We start from the raw sequence: 21744 nt of genomic DNA, 5'->3' as shown, positions 1-21744 counted from the left end.
TTTATCGAACTATCGCCTAGTAACATGCAAACAAGACACAAAACTGCTAAGGATACCTTGTTTACCAGAAAAAAAGCCTTATAATATTTAATACTCTTTTTAATTCACATGCTTTGCAATAAACTTGTTACTGGATAATGCCTAGGGTCTTAACCCAGTCATTTCCCTATGCAACCACAGGAAAAAGCACAGTGCTTTTACTTTTCTCATCATACTCTCTTAACCAGACCCTTCCTGCCCCCCCTCTCCTTTTTATATTACACAGGTTCATGGGTTCATAGGTAGGTACTAGGCTATCTGCATTTATAAGCCTAGCCAGAGTGTGTCAGCTTTCGCCATCCCATTGATTAATTAACTGAGCCTCTGTCAAGCAGAGCAAATGAAGTGATCCCAGGGGTGTATTTTCTGTTACCCACCCACTCGTCAAGGTTTCTCTTGAAGAGTGTTAGTGAGGGGCTCTGCCTAATGTAGCTAGGAATTTTGTTCCAAAGCATGGGGAGTCTCTGTGACAGCAATCTATCCCTCCAGCATATTCTATTTATTGTTGTGGCGAGGTTTTGCTCACTAGAGCGAGTGGCTCACAGTGACTTGGATTTCTTTAGGTGGAGCATGTCCATCAATTCTGAGTTGGACATGGCTTTGTAAGTCAGGCAGCGATATGCCACTGAGTACAGCCGGTGTTTTTTCAGTTGGGCTGCATAGGACATATGTTTGAGGTCAGTAATCCTCTTGCTGATGTGCTTTTGTGGTCTTTCCAGCTGTTGGAAGTGTCTTGTGAGGTACATCTCAAATGGGGCACTGTACTCCATGATGGGTCTGATGAGTGACGAGTAGAGGGGCACTCTAACCTCTTTATTTCTAGATGCGAACCCTTTAGTAATTAGATGGGCCACATAGATTTCCTAACTACTTTGGCAATATGATTGTCAAAGGAGAGATTACTATCTACCTGGGACCCCAGATCTCTTATTACCTCTTCTGTATTAAGGGGGCTGCCACCTAAGTGCCTACATTTCTTAAAACTGAACAAAGAAAAAGAAGAAAAGAAGGGAGCAAAAGGGAAAAAAGCACCTATTTATGTTAGTATCCCCACTGCATAATAAACGAGAAAACTTTACTTCGAGTCTAATTGGTTTTGTCTTATCTTTAAAGCTTGCCCAGCTGGAAAAACTCCTGATTGCTTTCAGAGAACATTATGTCCTAGCCATTTTCTCTTTTCTTTTTCCCCTCAGCCAATTGCCTTCCACCAGACTGTCTCCAGTTTCTCCTTATCAGATTGTTTCCATTGAAACATGAAGACCAGCTGGAGAATTGCTACTAAGTATACATGCATTTGCTAGAAAAAAGCTACTAAGTATACGTGCATTTGCTAGGAAAAAAGCCTCATAATATTCAATATTCTTTTTCATTAACTTGCTCTCTCTTAAACCTAAGCAGTCTAAGGTCCTTAATTTAGTCATTTCCCCATGCAAGAATGAGAAAAAGCGCATTAAGTTTAACCTGGTCATGCCTTTTTAACCACTTTTTTACACTGTATTCCTTACATTTCTCAAAACTGTACAAGAGAAAAAGAGAAAAAAAGAGAGAAAAGGGAAAAAAATAAAAAATGACAGCACCTGTTTAAAATCCCCATTACACTTAAAAATAGCAGGCAAAGAAGACCATACACCACAAATACAGTGCTATTAAGAAAAGAAAATGTTTTCTTTACTTACAGTTAGCTTTCTTCCCTCTCTACCATCCCTAAAGCATTTTTCTGAATATTAATGACATGAAGTAGGGGCATATGGGTCTATACACATAATCAAAAACTAACAATATCGAATGGCTAAAACATCGAAAGTGCCGTTCATCAAAACTGTTCTTGTGGGGGGCTGCGCCCCCCCCCCCGCTAATTATATATATACCAACTCCGAGATCACACAACAGTGAGGAAAGGGCAAATTTACTTATACTACAGACAGGAACCAAAGCAAGATGCTAGGGCAAGTATAACTTACCCTTGGGCAAAATGGGTAGACCAAAAGTTGAAGTAGTATGTATCTCAAGAGAAATATACATGTAAAGATTCTTGGTCGTTCTTGTCACAGATCAAGAATTTAGAATTCAATGCTGACTTCAATTTTCTAACAGTGGATGTGGTAGATTTATACTCTTCTATCCCCCATGTGGAAGGCATCGAACGAGTCAGTAGTTACCTGAGAGCTAAAGCAGTAGCCTCTGATGAGGTGGCTTTAACAGAGGAAATGCTTGACATAATCTTGTATAATAATTTAATTTTATGTAATAATAAGTTATATGTTCAAAAGACCGGTATAGCTATGGGGTCACCCTGTGGGGCAAGTTATGCCAATTTGGTAATGGCCTCATGGGAAACAAGAATTTATCTTTGGTAAACAAGAAGTGAAACAGTACATCCAGTTTTACACACGGTTTTTGGACGATATTTTTATCATTTTTGAAGGAAATAAGGAAGCAGCTAGTAAACTAGTAGATTATCTTAACAACACTACAGATTTCCTTTCCTTTACTTATGTATTTGAAATGACCAGGATTTCATACTTGGATGTGGATCTTAGTAAAGATATAGAAAGGAACGCATATGTAGCGAAAATTTATAGAAAGGCCATATATTCAAACTCCTTATTACATTTCAGCAGTTGCCATCCATGGCACCAAAAGAAATCAGTGGTGAAGGACCAACTCGTGAGAGCTGCCCGTATGGTCACGCTGGACCAGGATTTCATGGATGAATGTAATAATTTGAGGTCAGTGTTTGTTAGGAGAGGTTACCAAGTAGACTTTTTTTGAGTGTCTACTGGAAGAAGTAAAAAAAACAAGAGAGAACAGGGGTTGTATAAACCCATTTTGTCCATTGGTTTACAAAGTGTTATAATAAGTGACAGAGAATTACAACAAAAAGTATGGAATTTAAGTTTAATAACACCCTATAGTAGTAATGCAAGGGAAATAATGTCAATTTTGAACAAAAATTGGGAAATAATTAGGAGAGATCCTCATATCTTTCTTATAAGGTCAAAAGCAAACCCCGGATTACTTACAAGAGGGGGACTAATTTAAAGGAATTATTACAGCATAAAAAAAACACCCCACAGTGGAAGTGTGGCATGTACAAATGCCAAATGTGTAACTACTGTAAAAACATGAGTACAGGACAAGACATTGAAATTTAAAATATTAGGTTTAAAATTAAATTGAAGTACACTTGTCAGTCCAAATTTGGGGTTTATTTAGCTCAGTGTCAATGCTGTGCAGCGTTTTACATAGGCAAAATGGATAGAAGATTAAAAGAACGAGTATACGAACATCTATATAAAATAAAGACCCTTAACAGAGAAAATGTACTGGCTAGACACATTATTTCCTATCCACAACATTCATTTTTGTTCAAAGCAATTGATTCAGTTGCTGATGATAGTCGGGGGGGGGGGGCCCGCTTACACTTTTACTTGAGCAACTTGAGTTAAGTTGGCAAATACGCACTGGGGCAATGTTTTACACGGGTTTGAATGAGACAATATCTTTAAACAGTATACTGAAGTTGAAAAATCTTAAACGTTAATGTGCGTATGCATTTTTATAAAATGCATTCATATTTGTGATATCTGACTTCATTTGACTCGGATATGTAAGTTTCTGACTTCTTAGTTAACTAAGTAATATCATATTTTGAGAGTCAACACAATTACTTGAGATATAGTATTGTTAGTATATGTATGTTTGTATATATATTTCTACCACCATTACAGGTAAAAATTCTGAAGGAAGGGAAGGGTTGAGATGTTCTAAAATATTGTCAGTCATATTTGTTTTTAAAAAAATGTTTTAAGTAGCAATAATGTGGATGTGCCTTTAAGACGCACAATTTTAATTAGAAGTGTCATGTGACAAAAAGGGTGTGTATATATTGTTTGTGTTGAAGTTTGTTCAGTTTCTGATGAAGTCTTGCCACATGTGCAAGACGAAAAGCGCTTCATTAAACTGAAAGAGAATTAAACTGAGAGAGAATTTGTTTTGGTGTTTCCGAGCTGTCTTTTTGTTTTTCGCAAATTTACTATTCCTCGCTGCACCGCGGATCCCACAAGAACAGTTCGATGAACGGCACTTTCGATATTTTGGCCGTTCAACATTGTCAGTTTTCGACAATGTGATAGGAACCCAGGGCATATACTTTAGAGTCCCCCACAAGTCCAACAAATTTTGAAAAGGTCCAACATTTCCAGTCTTTCTTGTTCTGTCATAATTCACAAATAAAATTATTGCATTCTAATCCCACAATAAGTTACTGGTTTTATTGCCATTTTTCTCCATCACCCAAATCCTGTCTCCGTTTCATTTCCAATGTACTCTCGATTCTTCTAGTCAACATTTGTGCTCCCTTCCCTCTCTTCAACATTGTTCGCTGAAATACTGGAAACGGTTTCAAAGGTACAGACTCTCTGGGGGTCTTTATTACCAAAAGAACAAGAAGCAGAATCTCCTTCTGTTTCACAGCTCATTTTTTACTAGTTAAACTTTTGTATTTCCTCCTTAGCATACACTTCATCAAAAAATTATTTTAGCCCCCCAAGGAAGAATACCTTAACGACAGCTGGATACAGCAGCTTGAATTTCACACCTGTGTCTCGACATTCCCTGAATAGTGGAATGAATTTACTCCTCTTCTGCCTGGTGTACAATTAGTAATCATTCTCCACAAACATTCTGCTGTTTCTAACTTTTATTATGTTGTCCTGTCACAGTTTTCTCAATCAACTCCTTCTGCTGGTAGGATTGCATCTTTAATATTAAAGATCTATGTTGCTTTCTTATAACTAGGTTTGGAGCATACACCCAATGTGCCCTTTCAACTAAACTCCTGCTGAATATCTCAGGTTTTCCCTAAGTGCTCTGTCCTCTAATTCTGATATATGTGAAACCTCTCTTCCTGAGCACTTTCATATTCAGTCAGCCTTTTCTTCATTTCACCCTCTGCTTTTTGCAGCTTTATCATCTCATCTGAACATCTGTTTAAAGCTTCTTCCATTTTTTTCCAGCCTTTTGTTGTTTATGTTAGTATACTCCATCAGTGTTTCGTTTAATTTAACCAAGTCTGTATGCAGTTGTCGTTTTTTCCTGTAGCTTACTGGATGTCATGGATGAAGGTTGCACTACTTTTTGCTTAACAGCTGCAGAACGTTAACCAGTCAGTGCTTCTTCTCACTTTTTGTAGCTGATTTTTTCCAGGTCTTCTGCATTTTTTTTATTCCTGGCATCCAGGCAGTGCACTTACTAGCCAGATACTGAAATTTAACCATAAACACAAGTCTACTGGACTTCTTTGCTGAGTTTCTGTTTTCACACTGGGAAAGTTAGAAACAAGCTGGTACTTAATGTGTGGCTATCTTGGAAGTTCTGGCATAATTAAATCTTCTATAAATATTCCTATTTGTGCTCTTTCTTGATTTCCAAATTTGTCTAATTTATACAAGTTTTCATAAAACCTCCAACATCTCTGACACCTGTACAGCATCGCTGGTTATTTTTTCTTGCTACAGACTCCTTAAGTTTGTCAGCAACCCTTTCTGCTACTTAAGTCATTGTACTAAGTTTTTGAGCTTTGGAATCATTATCAAAAAAAACTGTTGCTTAACAACAATCTTTCCAAACACATCCATATTATCCAGATACTCTTTTTTTCTCTTTAGCATTCTGCATTTGCACCTCTTCTTCTTCTGAGAGACTCACTTTAGTCTTCAATACTTTAATCTTTGTCTGCCCTGGTAATTCTTATTACCTCTTAACCATATATCTTTCTATTTTATTTCTAACCAGTTTTTAAACTATTTTCATGTTATTCCACTCTCTAGCTATAAAGTACAATTGTGTCCCACTTACCATAACTGTAGCTGTGGGTCTTCCTGCCATGCAGAAACACATGACCAGTCAATTTCCAGAGTCTTTACAGCACCCCTTGGTTGACTCGTTTTTCCAGAGAACCTTCGTCCCATCAGATAAGTACCCATTTGGGGAAATTTAACTGCTTAAAGTGTGGGAAGCAAATCCCACATAAAAAATGTTCATGTTTTGTCTGTTTTGCTTGGGGCCTCAGCACAACATCTCTAACTGAACTGGACATGAAAAATTCCATGCAAAAACACTAAAATGTAGGGCCAAGATGAGAGCCATCTTCTTTGGTATCCCTGGTGGTCACAATCCACTGCTACCACAGGGGCTCCTCAAACTAGTTGTGCAAGTATCATTCCTTGGGACACTATGTTCAGGACCCATTTGTCTTGGGTAACCATTTGCCATTTTGATGAAAAAAGTGCTAGTTTTCCCCCTAAGGGGGCTGCCAAAAGAAAAGTGCTTGGATCTGGTAGAGGAAAGTCATTGGGACTGTTTCCTGTAAGGTTGTGATTTGTCTTCTACGCTTTTCGAGGTAGGAGCACGCGATTGTTTAGGCCTGTATGAGCCTTGGGGCTAAGATCTGGCTCTTTGTGGTCTGTCTGACACTGGAAAGGACCAGTTTTTAGGCGGCCAGTTCCTAAAAAACCTGGGTGGCTGTACCTGTAAGAAATCCTGGACTGTCTGCATGGATTTTGCTTTATCCTCCATTTTTTTCAACACCTCTTCTGCTTTAGTACCAAACAAAGTATCATGCTGTAATGGTGCATCTAATAATTTTGCTTTAACATGAACAGGCAGATTTTGTTCCTTTAACCAAGCATGCCTTCTTATAACAGAACCTGTAACAGCTGCCCTGCAAGAGGCCTCCAGAGAATCATAACCACATTGCAAAGTATGCTTTCCCACTTGTTCAGCTGCATGCAATAAATCCTGCAATTCCTTGTTCTCTGAACCTTCAGTATTTGTCAACAATTTCTGTTTAAGCAGTGACATTAAATATTGCTGATATTTAAGCATACGAAACTGACAATTTAAAGCCCTTACAGCCAGGGTAGCAGAAGTGTATGCTCCCCCCCCCCATCTGTCTAGAGCCCTAGAGTCCCTATCAGAGGGGACAGGGTTTTTTGCAGTGGAAGCTTTAACCCCTTTGGGACCCTGAGATATAGTTTCTGGGTCAGCAGCGGGGTTTTTATATAGGAATTTATGAGAATCCGGGACCCTGTAGTATCTGTCTGGCTTAGCAGGTGCAGGGGGTAAAGAGTCAGGGGACAGGCCGGACTCTGAAAATTCATCATCTACAATGTCTAGAACAGGTGGAATAGCAAGGGGTCTGTGCTGAGAAGTAGCAGAAAGTCTCTGAGCCTTTTCTTAGATTCAGAATAATCTTGGCTCTCCCTGTGGAAATGCTCCCTCATGGTATGCAGGTTTCCCCAAAAGAATAATCCTCAGGAAGAGAGGCTGAAGGAATGGATTTTTCAGCATGAGAATCCTCATAGGGAAGCATGGAGTAATCCTGTTCAGAAGAGGAATCAGAGGAAACAGAAAACTGATCCGAAGAATCATACTCTGTCTCTTGCCTAGGCCTCTTATCAGGAGTGGGATGGAAGCCCCTGATCAAGTAAGTAGGTCTTCAGCCATTTTAAGCATCTGTTTTTTAGGCATGGAAGTCTGAGTAGGGACAATGCTGTACTTGTTTCTTTGTCTTTAGAGCTGCTTTCGTCTTTGTCTTTGAAGCTGAAGATGGCTTAATATATGGTTGTGTAGGTCTGAAGACACCCTCAGAAGCCGATGCCTGCTCAGTGGTTCCAGACCCATCTGAGGGAATGATTTCCGAGTGTCCAATACCTTGAGTATCCAGAGGCCCAGTTGGCTCCAAGTGGGAGTCGGAAGCGGCCTGTGACTCTGAGGTAGCGGGTGCCAGGGGCTGCGAAAGCACCTCACTGAGAACCGGCGATTGGCCTAGCAGAGGCTTCATCATCGGTTTTGGACCTCGGATGCCTATCCTTTTCCTTGCGTTTTTTGTAAACTCCGGTTGTCGGCTGGTCCGACGGCATTATATAATTAAATCTTCAGCCAAAGTAATGAAATGCAAAATCGAACTGACGCTTGATACTGCGTTGGTTAAATCTAGCACAAAACCAACAGCTAGCAACGTTGTCATCAGGGCATAGGCAAGGAATACAGTAAGAGTGAAAATCCTTATGAGGTATTTGCTTCCCACAAGAAATACAATTGTTAACTTTTTCCGACATCGGTCTGGAGCAAGAAAAAAGTTTCCCCAACGGGGTACTTAGCTTTTATGAAGACTTCGGTTCTGAAATTCGGATTTGAAAATCTCAGGAGTCAGCCGACCGGCACTTGCGAACTGCTTTTGCTTCAGGCACCGCGCGGCAAGAAAGACTGAAGAAAATGGCGTTGGCTGCATCTTTTATAACCCTGGGGCACTGACGTTAGGCAAGAGGCGACAGCAACCGACGCCGGACCTAGACTTTGGAATTCTGGCTGACTGAGGGTAGCCTGCCAGCAGGATATCCCAAGAGTAATGACTGCAACAGTGAAACACAATGAACATCTACTGTTTCCAGGCTGTGGCAATGTTGAGTCCAACACTTTTTAGGTACCACTGAACTTTGCTCATATGCAGTCTTGCATATGGAATTAGTAGAATGCAGGATGCCATGAAGCCCAAAGCCTGCAGAATTTTTCTTGCAGATAACTGGGCCTTTGTTGCCAACAGTTTGAAATAGGTAGTCAGTTGCCTTTGTTTGTCTGGTGTGAGATAAGCCATCTGGGCAGTTTTATTTAAGCTTGCACCCAGGATTATTATCTCTCGAGAGGGTACAAGTTTTGATTTCTGTTCGTTGACTGTGTACCCTAGGCATGGTAGTAATGTCTTTACAGACGCCAGATGCTGCAGTAGAATGTCCTTGTTCTCTGCTTGAATGAGGCAGTCGTCCAAGTAAGGATATATTTGTACTCCTCTTTGTCTGCAGTATGCAATTACTGGTGCCAGGCACTTTGTGAAGACCCTGGGCGCAGTAGATAAGCCAAAGGGCAGTGCAGAGAATTGGTAATGCATTGAGCCAGCTTTGAATCTGAGGTATCTTCTGCAGGTTTGTCTGATTGGGACATGCAGGTATGCCTCTTTTAGATCTAAAGTCACAAGCTAAACCTTCTTGTCCAACATGGGCAGAAGCTGCTGTAGAGTCGACATTTTGAATTTTGGAATATCCAGATATGTGTTTAGAATAGATAGGTCCAGTATTGGTCTCTAGACTTTGTCCTTTCTGGGTACCAAGAACAGTCTTGAATAGAATCCTTGTCCCTGCTCTTGCTCTGGTACTTGTTGAACCGCCCTCATGTCCATGAGGGATGAGACTTGTTTTTGTGCCTCTGCCCATTGATGTTTTGGCAGGTCTGGACAACCATTTGCCCTTAGCAGGGTATGGAAGTGAAACTTGTAGTCCTGTGACACTATGTTTAAGACCCATTTGTCCTGGGTTATGTGCCAATTTTGAGAAAAAAGTGCTAGTTTTCCCCCTATAGGTGCTGCCAGAAGATAAATGCTTGGCGCAGCCAAGGGGAAGTCATTGGGATTGTTTCCTGTATGGCTGTGATTTGTCTTCTCCAGTTTTGGAGGTAGAAGCACCCCACAGCTTAGACCTGTATGAACCTTGGGGCTGGGATCTGCCTCTAGGGCGTCTGTATCTGCCCCTTTGTGGCCTGTCTGACACTGGAAAGGACCAATTCTTTGTAGGCCAGTATCAGCTAAATCTTGGTGGCTGTACCTGTAAGAAATCCTTGACTGTTTGCATAGATTTAGCTTTGTCCTCCATTTTCTTTTACACCTCTTCTGCATTAACACCAAACAAAGCATCATGCTGTAATGGAGCATCTAATAATTTTGCTTTAACATGATCAGGTAGATTTTGTTCCTGTAACCAATCATGCCTCCTAATGACAGAACCCGTAACTGCGGCCCTGCAGGAGGCCTCCAGAGAATCAAAACCACATTGCAAAGTATGCTTTCCAACTTGTTCAGCTGCATGCAATAACTCCTGCATTTCTTTGTTTTTTGCACATTCAGAATTTATCAATATTTCCTGTTTAAGCAGTGACATAATGCATTGCTGATATTTGAACATATGAAATTGACAATTTAAAGCCCTTATAGCCAAGGTAGCAGAAGTGTAAATCTTTTTTCCCCATCTGTCCAGTGCCCTGGAATCCCTGTCAGAGGGAGTAGGGTTTTTTGCAGTGGAAGCCTTGACCCCTTTGGGACCCTGAGAGATAGTTTCTGGGTCAGCAGCAGGGTTTTTGAAAAGGAATTTATGAGAGTCAGGAACCCTGTAGTACCTGTCCGGCTTAACAGGAGCTGGAGGTAAGGAGTCAGGGGTCAGACTGGACTCTGAAAATACATCATCTACAATGTCTAACAGGTGAAATAGCTAGGGGCCTGTGTTGTGGTAGTAAAAGGAAGTCTCTGAGCCTTTTCTTAGACTCTGAATAATCTTGGCTCTCCCAGTGGAAATGCTCCCTCATGCTATGTAAAGTTTTCCCAAAAGAATAATCCTCATGAGGAGAGGCTGAAGGGATAGATTCTTCAGCATCAGAATCCTCATAGGGAGGAAGAGAATATTCCTGATCAGAAGAGGAATCAGATGAGATTCATATTCTGTCTCTTGCCTAGGCCTCTTATCAGGAGGGGGATGGGAACCCCTGATCAAAGTAATTAGGTCTTCAGCCATTTTGAACATCTGTTTTTTAGGCATGGAGGCCTGTCCATGAGGCTGCTGTACTTGTTTCTTTGTCTTTAAAGGTGCTTTAGTCTTTGCCTTTGAAGCTGAAGTCGTTTTAACATATAACTGAGTAGGTCTGAAAACACCCTCAGAAGCCGATGCCTGCTCAGCGGCTCCAGACCCATCTGAGGGAATAGTTTCCAAAGGTCCAATACCTTGAGCTTCCAGCGGCCTGGTCAACTCCACGTGGGTGTCGGTAGCGGCCTGTGAGTCTAAATTAGTGGTCGTCAGGGGCTGCGAAGGCGCCTAAATGAGAACCGGCGACTGGCTTAGAAGAAGCATCGTCGTCGGTTTTGGACCTCTGATGCCTGTCCTTTTCTTTGTGTTTCTTGTGAATTCCAGTAGTCGAATGGCTATCCGACGACATTGTACAGTTAAATCTTCTGCCAAAGTAGTGAAATGCAAAATCGTACTGATGCTTAATAGTGCGTTGGTTAAATCTAGCACAAAACTGACAACTAGCAACGTCGTGGTCAGGACCTAGGCAAGGTATACAGTAAGAATGAAAGTCCTTATGAGGTATTTGCTTCCCACAAAAAATACAATTATTACCTTTTTCTGACATCGGTCTGGAGCAAGAAAAAGGTTTCCCCAATGGGGTACTTAGCTTTTAGTGAAGACTTCGGATCTAAAATTCGAACACGAAAATCTCAGAGTCGGCCGACCGGCACTTGCTAACTGCTTTTGCATCAGGCACCGTGCGGCAAGAAAGACTGAAGAAAATGGTGTCGGCTGCATCTTTTACACCCCTGGCGCTTCGACGTCAGGGAAGAGGTGACAGCAACCGACACCGGACCTAGACTTTGGAATTCAGGCCGACTGAGGGTAGCCTGCCAGCAGGATAACCCAATTGTAATGACTGCAACAGTGAAATACGAAGAACATCTATGTGGTTAATATGAGAGCTGGAATACTGGGATGTGACTGAAGGTGTAGACTGGGGTCCAATATCCAAGGAGGAGTACGAAGATGAGGCCAAAGGAAGGGGAAAGAGACTTGGCAAGGCCAGAAGGGGGCAATGAGGACAACGGAGCTCTTCAACTGGCTGGCTTTCTGCAAGAGTTTTGGCATCAGAGGTATTAGGGGATAGGCGTAAAGGAGACCAGAGGGTTAAACGTGGACTAGAGCATCTCTCAGTGACTCCTCCTGAGGAGGAATCATGGCAAACTGCTTGCATTTGTTGTTGTTGTGGGGAGAAGTAAACAGATTGCAGCAAGGCTGGCTCCAGCAACTGAAAATGTTCTCCACAACTGATTGGATGTGAGGAGCTTGTCCACTAGTATGCTGGATTTCCCCAGGATGTGCATTGCTATTAGAAAGTGGTTGGAGGAGATCGCCCATTGCCACACACTCATAGCTTCTTGACAGAGGTGATACGATAGACATCTGCCTTATTTCTGATATACCAGATCATAAACATGTTGTTGATTTAAATCACAATGGTCCCCAGAGGTAGAACATCTTGAAATACCTGCAACACCAGAAGGTCCGGTCTCATCTCTAGGACAATGATGTGTGAAGTGGTCTATTGTGGGGACCACATACCTTGGGACTGTTCTTCCCAAAAAAAATGCCCCCCCACCCCAGATGGGAGGCATCCATAGTTAACTGTGGCTACTGAGGGAGACACAACAAAGGGATGAGTTAAGAGTGTCGTCCAACTGGATCTACCACTGACGATGACTTCTGCCTACCTGAGGGTGTCTGACTGGGTATGAAAGAGGCTATCAAACACTGAAACAGCTACAGTCCATTGCAGAACACGCATGTAGTAACATGCTAAAGGGACTAATACTATAGACGCTGCCATGGAAACCAGGCTGGTGGGAGAAGCACTGAGAAAGGATTTGTTGAGCCTGGGACTTGACCATGGCCACACGATGCAGGGGTAGAGAAGCAATCTGACTTACTGTAGTCAGATAAGCACTGATGAAGTCCAGGCTCTGTACTCGTAATAGTTCTGATTTGGAAATGTTGACTGTAATGACTAGAGACTGGCAAATTAGAAGTTAATATTCCCTTGACTGTTTTAGGAGATGCTTGGCTGGAGCTGTGAGGAGCCAATTATCTAAGTATGGAAACACTAGGAATCCTTGCAGTCTAACACTGCCATACACTTGGTAAACACTCTGAGGGCTGTAGTGAACCCAAAGGGCAGGCTCTGAATTGACAGTAACTGGCTCCACAGCTGAAAGCACAAGTGTCTTCGGGAGCATCTGTCTATTTTAATGTGACAGTATGCATCTTGAAGATCAACTGAGCACATCCAATCATCCTTGTGTAACAGAGATAGAATGGACTAAATAGTGACCATTCAGAACTTTGACTTCCTCACATATTGGTTCAGATTGCTTAGATCCAAAATTGGTCTCAGGTCCCTTGTCTTTTTTTGGCAAAAAAAAAAAAAAAAACTTGAGTAAGTTCAGAATCCTCTTTGGCCTGATGGGACCTCCTGGACGGCTCTTTTGTCCAAAAGCTCCTGAATTTCATGAGCTGCAGCTTCGCTCTGACTGGGTGGAACGTCTGGAAGCTTTTTTGTTCTCGGGAGGGGGTGTTTGGAAAAATGGTATAAAGTAACCTCTGGATATTATGTTTAACACCCAAGAATCTTTTGTTATAGTAGCCCAGGTATGTGGGTGCAAGGACAAATGTTCCCTGACAGCCTCCAGAGGTGAGCAGTCAAGCAGCCCTTCAGGGACTCTGAAAGGGTCTATCCGGAAAAGAATCCCAGAAGACCTAATTTTGCAGGCCTCCTCTGTCATGAGGACAGCATCTTCCATTCACACTCCCTCGTCTGCCTCTGAGGGACTTGCACCCGCGTGTATCCTGGAAAGAAATCACTGGGATTTATGGAACCACATTTTCTTGCTTCCTCTCGGATTCCTTGAAAAGGAATGTCGAGGGGTAGACATGCAAATCCCTATGGCTGTCAGGGTCTTTTCTTCCTGTTCACAGAGGTTTCACAGATGGACCAAACAAGAAAGTTCCATCAATGGGAGCACTGATTAAAAAAAGGCTTGGAAGGCTCCAGAAAAATTGCATAACCATATCCAGACAGGTGTCCTTATAGCAATATCTGAAACGGCAGCCCGTGAGGTACCTTCTGCTGCATGTGAAATTAGCTTCATGAATGCATTCAATATAGATAAAAGAGTGGCCCGCTGTGAGGATGATCTTTTACAATCCTCTGTAGAAAGAGACTATGAGAGAGACTTTGAAAGTTCCTTGGTCAAATCACTCTGCAGTCTTGCAAAGTGCGCCAAATAGTTCAGGGACCTCGAGGCAATGGTTGCTGATGCAAATATGCACTTTCCAAACATGTTCAGCTCTCTGTTCATTGTTAGGTGAATGGACAGAGGAGCTCTGTTCTGCGAACTTCTTCTTGTGATGGTGTAATTTTGGAAGATGGAATGAGAAGATTTCAGAAGCCCCTAAACAATAATCCTACCAAAGCCTAAGCCAGACCTAGAAAAGGAATTAAGCTTATAGTGCTTTTAAAAGTATGTACAGGAAACCAGACTGCTGCTTCTAGATCCAACCCTTTCCAAAAAGCCACAGATGAAGCCAAGACCCTGGCAGAGTGTTGTCTTGGCCCTGCATGAAATAGTTTTGTTGTGTTGAGTATAACAAAATGCAATAGCCTTAGCCAACCATTTGGAAATGGTCTACTTTGACACAGGTTGTCCCTTCTTACTTTCACAACAAATGAACAAGTGATCTGAAGATCTGAAAGATTTAGTTCTGCCAAGACAGTACCCAAGCTGTCTATGGTCATCCAAGGTATGGAGTACCCTTTCTCCCTCATTTATAGGTACAGGGAAAAAAACAGGGATATGGACAGTTTGGCTTAAAGTAAACTAGAATACCACTTTAAGCATACAGGAAGAATTAGTTCACTCTCTGCCCCTGTGGGAAATGAGGTAGGGATGATCACTATACAACAGTTTGCTAATCAAATACCATTCTTTTGGAAGCCAGAGCAATCAGTAAAAGCTTTCCAAATTAAGAACCTCAAGTCAGCCAGATTAGCTGGCTCAAATGGAACAAGTGTTACTTTCTCTAACAGAATGTTACGATCCTAGTGAGGAGCCACTGTTTTTCTTGGAGGCCTCTTATGCAAAACCACTCTCAAAAACATTTTAATATGAGAATGCATTAAAAGAGGGGTATTCTTGGACAGAAAAGCTGAAATGACAGATAAATGAACGTTGAAGACGGAGTAAGACAGGTCATAGGATAGTAATTCACACAAATATTGTAAAACCTGAGAACAACTAACCCTGAAGGGGTGCTGGTTATGTTGCTGGCACCAACTAAAGACCTCTTCCATTTGCTAATATAAAACTTTCAAGTAGCAGACTTTCTTGCCTTCGCTAGTACCTGCTGCACATCCTCAATAAACAAGTGCCTAAAGGGCCCCTATAATTCAGGCAGAGCCAGAAGACACCACAATGATCTTGGGGGATACCAGGATATCACCTGAAAGGGCGAAAGCATACAGGGGCACTCTTGTCCAAGGAAAAGCCAGCTGTCTTCCGGGCCTTTTTGCATGGAGTCCTGAAACAGAATCCTGACAGATGATTGTTCAAAGAGTACATAATGAGGTCTAGTTGAGGAACTCCCCACAGATGGCTCACAGCTTGTAAGACTCTCCCATCTAGTTTCCATTCATGAGCATCTATTCTTGTTGTTTTCAGCTTGTCTGCCATATAATGTTGCTCTGTCAGAATGCAGAATTCTTGTTGAGTGAGACTGTGCTATAAACTGCATCCAAAGCTAACACAGCTAGTCTGTAAAGGAGGTATGACCCGAGTCTCCCTTGCTTGCTGATGTACCACATGCCTGTGGTACTGTCTGTAACAACTTGAAGAGGTCCCGGGGACCAAAGATGATTCAGAGAGTTAAGTGCTTTGATCAGGACAAGCATCCTTTATATCTATGTGCTTGTGTCTGTCCTTGGTGACCTACAAACTTTACACTTTTATTCCTCCTGAAATTGCTCCAAAAGCAAAGTCAGAGGCATTTGTGATGACGGACTGCTCTGGAGCAGGAAGGGAAAGGGGAGACCTGAGTTTAAGGATTTCTCTGTCTCCACCAAATTATTACCCTTCTGACAAACTCTAGCACTAGGATTAGCTAAAAAGGACAAAGGATGTTGGTGCTGGGACCACAAAGAGGTCAGATACAATTTTTGCTTTCTCGTGTAGAATCTCGTAACAGGTATCATGAGAATAATGGATGCTATAATACCCAAAATCCTGAGGTATTCCCTCACAATGCCCAAATTCTGAGTGGAAAACGTAAATAGCTCTACATACAGATCTACTTTTTTTCCTGTGGAAGAAAAGTTCTTTGAAAGAAGGTGCCTAGCTGACAACGCAAGAACACAATCCTGTGTAAAGGAGTAAAAAAAAAAGGACTTCTGAATGCTCTCTTAGTATCCCAGCTTGTGAAAGAGATCTCTCACCCAAGTGAGAGATCCCTGACATTTTGGGAAAAAAAAAAACAGTGCAAAGATAAAATTATCAAATAAACATGAAAAAATATGGATCCCCTGTAGCCTGCAATAACCAAGCCATCTGAATATAGAAAACCAAAGATACTCTGCAGCCTCCAATGAGCTATAACTACAGCTATGCACTTTGTGAACACTACTGGTGCAGTGTATAGTCCAAAGGGTAAGATATGGAACTGATAATGTATTCTATACACGCAGAACCTTAAGAAATGCCTGAAGTCTGGATGAACAAAGATGTGATAAGCATCATTTCATCTAGAATTACAAGGAAACATCTGTGACAAAGAAGAGGTAATAGGCTATGAAGTGGCAGCATTTTGAATTGGCCACTATCACAAACAGGCCTAGGAAAGAAAGAGCCAGAACTAGTCTAAGCATTTTCTTACTTTGGCACTGAAAACATCCTTGAATAAAAACTTTGTCCCAACTGGGAAGATAGAACTAGTTCCATCACTCCCTGGAACAGCATGTGATGAAGGGCAGGTGGAAATACAACAGTCTGGTTTTATGGATGAGGGACTACCCCCTGGAAATGAGCAATTTCATTCCACTAACATCCGTAACCTTGATGAATGATTTTCAGAATCAGAACCCATTTGCCGAAACTATCTGTTGCCAAAAAGAAAAGCGGACATTTTATCTTTATGGAAGGGAAAATAGACTGCCAAGGTGGGAGGGGAGGACAAGGGCCCTTAAACAGTCATTCTAACTTGTTGGGCTGTCCTAAGTTTTGAGGTTCCTGAATTCTTTTTCAAACCCCCTTGCCTTTTCTTTTTAAACATTTGTTTACCTGCATTTTGTAAAAATGGTTTACTTTGTTTTTTTACCAAAACTAGACAAGGGGTTACAGAATCCCTTAGAAAAGTTGGAAAAGAAGGGCTGAAAAATCTAAGTGATTCTCTGTATTAACTCACCCTCTCATCATACTTTTTGATCACCTCTGCAGCAAAAGGGCCAGAAACTAAATCTCTATCTAAAGGAGAATTTCACATTTTATTTTTAATATCTGGGAGGTTCTGAGAATGCATCCAAGAAAACCTCAACACAGTACAGTGGCCATAGCCTGGGAAGTATCAACTGAATCAGATATGCACTGTAAACAATGAGTAGAGGCTTGTACAACAGAAGAAACTAAATTATTTAAAGCAGAGTTTTCCTCACAAGAAGAAAAATACAGTTGTGTACACTTACCATAAATGTAGATGTTCGAGTGCCTTCACTGTTGCAGTCATGACTGTAGGCAGGCAGTCCCCGGTCGGCCAGAATCCCAAAGTCTGGGTCCGGCATCGGCTGTCCAGCCATGCTCCCTGACGTCAGAGCGCCAGGAGTACAAAGCCGACAGCTGACGCCATGTTCTCCAGCCTTTCTTGCCCCAGATGTCAGAAGTTCCAAAATGAGTAAGGTCCCATACCCTTTGCAAATACACCTCAGAAGAAGGGTGAAAAAAGGAACCACACAAAAGAAAAAATAAGAGGGGACAGGTGGGAGGGAAACCCAGACTGCAACAGTGAAGACACTCGAACATCTACATTTATGGTAAGTGTACACAACTGTACTATGTTCATCGTGTTTCACTGTTGCAGTCATGACTGTAGGGTAGAATCCCAAAGCAGAAAGAAAGGGAGGTGGTCATAAAGTAGAAGGGGCGGCTATAAGGCCCTGCAAGACTGCAGAAGCACTGCCTGCCCTAGACTTAGAGTAGAGAGGTTGATTGTAGTGCTTGGAAAAAGTATGCACTGAACTCCAAGTTGCAGCTTCCAAAATGTCTTTGGTAGGAACTCCCCTGAGGAAGGCAGCTGAAGTGGCAGCAGCTCTGGTAGAGTGAGTCCTTATACTCCCTGGGATTTGCTTTCCATGGTGTGAATAGCAAAATCTGATTCCATGAGCAACCCATTTAGAAATGGTCAGTTTTGAAATGGCTTTACCTTGGGAACTTGAAGCATAAGAAACAAACAATTGCTCTGATTTCCTGATGTCCTTGGTTCTGTCCAGGTAAAACCATAGTTGTCTGTGTACATCCAAGGAATGTAAGATCCTTTCCCCTTTATTTTGAGGAGTGGGGAAAAAAGTTGGCAAGTGAATAGTTTGATTTAAAGCCACTTTGGAAACCACTTTAGGCATGAAAGTAGGACTAGTCCTTAAAGACACCCTGTCTTGATGAAAAATAATATAAGGTTCCACAGCCATAAGAGCTTGCAACTCTGAAACCTTCGGGCAGAGGTTAGAGCTAACAGGATGGCTGTCTTCCAAGATAAAAATGTGATGTCAGATGAGGCAGCAGGCTCAAAAGGAGGTAAAGGTGAGCTTTTCCAAAATATAGTTGAGATCCCAAGCAGGAATGGGAGGAGATCTAGGGGGCCTTAACTTCTTAGCTCCTCTGAGAAATTGTCTCATGAGCTGGTGGGAAAAGATAGGAGGGTCTGTATTATAATGGGCAGAAATAGCAGTGACGTGTATCTTTATGGAAGAGAAAGAGAGACCCTTATGTAAGAGGTCTGACAGGTAAAGTAAAACTTGAGGAATGTTAGGAATAAGAGGATCAGAATCCTGAGCCTGCATCCAGGAACAAAATCTTTTCTATTTTCCTGCATAAGAATTTCTAGTGCTAGGACGTCCGGCTTCTAAAATGACATCCATGACCTGCTTGGGTAGGAGAGAATGAATCAAAGATCCTGGATTAACCAGGCCGCCAGGCTGAGAGTTTTGACATGGGACTGTAGAATCTGACCCTGGTGTTGGGACAGAAGGTTCGGAATCTGTGGTAAAACCCAGGGTGGCTCTAGACAAAGGTTTTTCAGTGTTGGGTACCAAAACTGGCGAGGCCAATTTGGGGCCAGCAAGATTATCATCTTGGCTTGTCCTGCTTGATCTTTAGTAATACCCGTGGAAGAAGAGGAAGAGGCGGAAAGGCATATCCCAAGAGGTTTCTCCAACTGAATGATAGAGCATCCACTTTCCAAGCTAGATCGTGGAAAGTCCTGGTGCAAAAAATTTGTAGTTGATGATTGAGGTCGGATGCAAAGAGGTCTATGTGAGGACATCCCCAGACTGCTGTGATCATCTTGAATATTTTGGGGTCCAACATCCATTCGTGTGGATCCGAAAGGTTTCTGCTCAGACTGTCTGCCAGGAAGTTTTGCTTTCTTGGTAGAAACTGTGCTTGAAGGTCCAGATTGCAAGCTAGTGCTGTGTTCAAAAGATCCATGGCTAGTCTGCAAAGGGGATAGGAATGAGATCCCCCTTGCTTGTTTATGTACCACATAACTGTGGTGTTGTCTGTCCGTATCAGTAGTTGCCCTGGTTGTAGAAGATTCCTGAAGGCCAATACAGCTTTCTGAATGGCTAACATTTCCTTTAAATTGATATGCAGGTGCTTCTGATCCTTTGTCCAAAGGCCCTGCAGACAGTTGCCCCAAAAATGGGCTCCCCATGCATAATCTGAGGTGTCCGTGGTTAGAATCTGAGTGGCAGGAGGCAGACAGAAGGGTTTTCCTTTGTTCAGAGTACATGCCTTGGACCACCAAAGGAATTCCTTTTGAAGACAAGGCAGGACGGAGATCAGTGTGTCTAGACTGTGACAATGCTGAGACCATACACTTTTTAGGTACCACTGTATTTTCCTCATATGTAGTCTTGCATATGGTACGAGAAGGATGCAGGAGGCCATGTAACCCAAAGCCTGCAGGAATCTCCTTGCAGATAGCGGAGTTGTAGTTGCCAAGGTTTTGAAAGTTGAAGCCAGCTGTAACTGTTTTTCGTATGTCAGAAATGCCATCTGGGTTGTTGTGTTTAGAGAAGCGCCCATAAAAATTATCTGTTGTGAGGGTGTCAAATTTGACTTTTTTATGTTTACAGTGAATCCCAGGAACTTGAGAAGATTCTGAACAAACTCTAGATGCTGGAGTAAGACATCCTTGCTGTCTGCCTGAATAAGACAGTCGTCCAGATAAGGGTAAATTTGAATTCCCATGAGTCTGCAATAAGCTACTACTGGAGCCAGGCACTTGGTGAAGACCCTGGGCGCAGTAGACAATCCAAAGGGCAGCGCAGAGGATTGGTAGTGCCTCGATCCTGCCTTGAACCTGAGGTATTTTCTGCATTCCTGTCTGATGGGAATGTGTAAATATGCTTCTTTTAAATCCAAAGTTACCATCCATGCATTTTTGGTCAGCACCGGCAGTAGCTGCTGTAGAGTAAGCATCTTGAATTTTGGTATCTCTAGAAAGGTGTTCAAGACTGACAGATCCAGAATGGGTCTCCATGAATTTTGCTTCCTGGGGACTAGAAAGAGCCTTGAGTAAAAACCTTGTCCCATCTCTGAAGGTGGAACTAGTTCTATGGCTTTCATAGCCAAGAGAGCTTCCACCTGGTTTAATGCCTCTGACCACTGATGTTTTGGAAGATCTGGCCATCCGCTTGGCCTTGGTGGGGTATGAAAATGGAATTTGTAACCTCTTGAAACCACATCCAGAACCCACTTGTCTTGGGTTACATGAGTCCAATTTAGATGAAAAAGAGAAAGTTTTCCTCCGAGAGGGGCTTCCAGGCAAGAAGGTCCTGCAGCCCAACAGAGGGAGTCATTGAGTCTGTTTTCTATGAGCTTGCGACCTGTCTTCTCCTCCCCTAGGGGTGGAAGCAGTCCACGGTCTTGGTCTATAAGAGGCTTGCGCTTGAGGCCTACCTCGGGGGCGTCTACATCTACCCCTCTGAGGCCTGTCTGAATTGGGAAAGGACCAATGTTTTGTAAGCCAATTCCTGCTAAATCTGGCTGGCTGTACTTGTAAGAAATCTTTAACTGTTTGCATGGACTTTGCCTTGTCCTCCATCTTTTTAATCACGTCTTCAGCTTTAGATCCAAATAAAATGTTATGCTGAACAGGAGCATCCAATAATTTAGCCTTTACCTGATCTGGCAAATTTTGTTCCTTTAACCATGCATGCCGTCTAATTACTGTGCCAGAGGCAGCAGCCCTACAAGAAGCCTCCAAGGCATCAAATCCACAGTGTAAACCATGTTTCCCAACTTGTTCAGTGCCATGCAATAAGTCATGTATTTCCTTATCTGCACAGGCGGAAATGGAAGTTAGCTTTTGCTTTAAAACAGACCGGAGAAATTGCTGGTATTTCAGCATATGAAACTGACAGTTTAAAGTCCTAATAGATAAAGTAGCAGAAGTGTACACTTTTTTGCCCCACCTTTCTCAAGATCTGGAATCCTTCTCAGTGGGAATGGGGTTTTTAGCAGAAGCGGCCTTAACGCTCTTAGGACCCTGAGAAATGGTTTCAGGGTCAGCAGTAGGGTTCTTGAATAAAAACTGGTGGGAATCAGGAACCCTATAGTATCTGTCTGGCTTAACAGGAGCTGGAGGAAAGGAGTCAGGGGTTAAGTTAGCTTCCGAAAAAGCATCATCCACAATATCCAAAATAGGAGGGATAGCCAGGGGCCTATGTTGGGGAAGAAGAAAATCCCTTAGTCTTTTCTTAGATTCCGAATACTCCTGTCCTTCCCAGTGGAAA

The 21744-nt window shown here is 42.3% G+C and overlaps 1 protein-coding gene across 2 annotated transcripts in view; it reads right to left on the bottom strand.

Annotated features, from left to right (window-relative positions):
* TYK2 (tyrosine kinase 2) overlaps nt 1-21744 on the bottom strand; it is a 2798586-nt gene that overhangs the window by 2256621 nt on the left and 520221 nt on the right. The window lies entirely within an intron of this gene.

The sequence above is a fragment of the Protopterus annectens genome, chromosome 9.part0, assembly GCF_019279795.1.
Source record: "Protopterus annectens isolate FY-2018-M chromosome 9.part0, PAN1.0, whole genome shotgun sequence".
In the NCBI taxonomy this organism is placed as follows: domain Eukaryota; kingdom Metazoa; phylum Chordata; order Ceratodontiformes; family Protopteridae; genus Protopterus; species Protopterus annectens.
The sequence above is the reverse complement of the archived record's forward strand: the minus strand, read 5'-3'. Positions and strand labels throughout refer to the sequence as shown.